Below are 2,457 nucleotides of genomic sequence, written 5' to 3' on the forward strand. Positions count from 1 at the left end.
AAGCAGGAGCTGATGCAGAGGCCATGGAGGGATGTTCTTTACTGGCTTGCTTCTCTTGGCTTGCTCAGTCTGCTCTCTTATAGAACCCAAGACCTCCGGCCCAGGGATGGCACCACCCACAAGGGGCAATTGAGAAAATGCCCCACAGCTGGAGCTCATGGAGGCACTTCCCCAACTGAAGCTCCCTTCTGTGAAAACTCCAGCCTGTGTCAAGTTGACACACAAACTAGCCAGTACACCCTGTGAGTATTTTACACACTATAATTTATCCCCAGGACCAGAGTCAGAGCTACTAAGTGAGTGGCAGGATATGGTGTGCAATTAATAGCCAAAGGCATCCTCAGTGGCAAGCCAAGCAGCTGCAGGGAAATCTCTAACCCAGACTGCTGGGCGGGGCCAAGATCCCACAAGGAAAGCTTCGTGAGAAAACTGTCTCCAACAGTATTACAGCTCAGTAACATGGATGCATCAGATGATTCTTGGTGAAATAACTCATGCATTTATTTTCATTGTGAACAGAGAACTCAGAAACAATATGGGGTGAACAGAGAACTCAAACAATATGAGGTGATTCCAGGGAAGGATGCTTCCAGTTTGCTCAATCCGAGAAGTTAGGATGCTTTATTTGTGTGGGGCCCACCACAAAGAAAGGTAGATCAAAGCTGACATGTGCTCAGGAGTTTAGACCCTGACTTAACAGGGCTTGTCCTGTGTCTTAGTAAGCTTGTATGTATGAATAAATTCTGCAAATATCTGAAGTATAGACATTGTATTATGTCAGAAATTGAATAATAATTGCATCAGCTTTGGCTTGAAATTTTTCTTGGGCCTAATGACAATTAGCCTCTGATATCAGAAGTTAATGATGCACTGCTTTGGATCTGACAATATGACCAGGCTGTCTTGGATATTTTCATTCTGTCTAGTGCCCTGGAAACCACAGTATCCTCAAAGTTAGTTCTGGGGTTAATGAGAATGAATGATTGTAAAAGATAACTGTTTTGTCACAGTTTATGAATGATGACTAAACATGACCAAAAGGAAGGTAAAACACGTGTCTGGTGACAAAAATGATATGGTCTATGTTTTGGAACATGAATCTATCCTTGCCTACTGCGTTCTCTATAATTAAAGAAGCAACCAACTGCAAGTCAGTCAGACTGCAAGATTCCTCCAAACCCCCATGCCTACTCACTTCTTCCTCTCTAACTCCTTACCTCCTCTGTGGGACCCAGTCTTCACCAGGGCATGCCTCTGGCAGCTTATAGTGTATATGTATGGGCAGAAGTCCAGGATGTTGCACAGCTGCATGGCACAAAGATCTACATGCCATATATCAGCATTGAAAACAGTCCTGGATATCATGTACCTTCATAAGAACCATCCCTGAATATGTTGGACTCATAAGGGAAGCTGTCCTCAGAACTATACACTCACATAGGAAGTGATTTTATATATCATGTTCTTGTGTGAGAATCATTCCTCAATATTGGTGCATGCATGGTAAAGAGTGCATGATATAATATTGCTACCACAAATGAGTAGGATACATGAATACCATACAGTCAGCAAAACAGACTTGGACATCATGTACTCTCATGTGTAGAAGTCCTTGATATTAAGTACATATATGGGAAGAAGTCTTAGTTATCAAGTGCTCATATAGGAGTCCATCCTAGATATGTGTACATGCATGGGATAAAGTACTGCATGCCATGTTCCCACATCTTAAGAAGTCCAACATTTTATGTACCTTCATGGGACGAAGTCATGTATAGCATGAATCCTCATGGAAAGCAACCCCAGAAATGTCACACCCATATAGGATATAGTCCTACCTACCATATAATTGCATTGGAAGAAATCTTGGATATCATGTACCAGCATGGAAAGACTTCTGGCATATAAGTCACCTGCACACGCACAGGACAGTGTCCTGGTATTGATGTTACCACATGGGAGCAGTCCTGCATATCATGGAGTCACATGGGTAGGTGTACTTGATATCACATCCATACAATGGAAATATTTATGTATACAATGTACCTGCATAGGAAGATAACCTGTAATTACTTTATCCGCATGTAAAGATTTAATGCATAAGAAGTACTTTATGCCTTGTGGGAAGAAGTTCCCACACATGGGAGGAAGTTCTGGATTTCATGTACCTATATTAGAATCAGTCCTGAATATTGGTACCTTCATGGGAACAGATACTGGCTTTCATGAACTAACTGGGGAATCAGTTCCAATGATGGGGTACCAAATAGAAAGAAGACATGGATATTCGTTTTCAGAATGGAAATATGTCATTAATCCTATATACCTGTATTTTGAAAATTCCTTAATATCATATACCGACTTGCCAAGCTGTCCTAGTTATCATCTACTCAGTCGAGTGGCCACTAGGGTTCCATTGGCCTTGAGCTCTGGAGCCCCAGTGGGCAGTTTCTGCCT

Source organism: Mastomys coucha, unplaced genomic scaffold, assembly GCF_008632895.1.
Source record: "Mastomys coucha isolate ucsf_1 unplaced genomic scaffold, UCSF_Mcou_1 pScaffold4, whole genome shotgun sequence".
NCBI classification, from domain to species: Eukaryota; Metazoa; Chordata; class Mammalia; order Rodentia; family Muridae; genus Mastomys; species Mastomys coucha.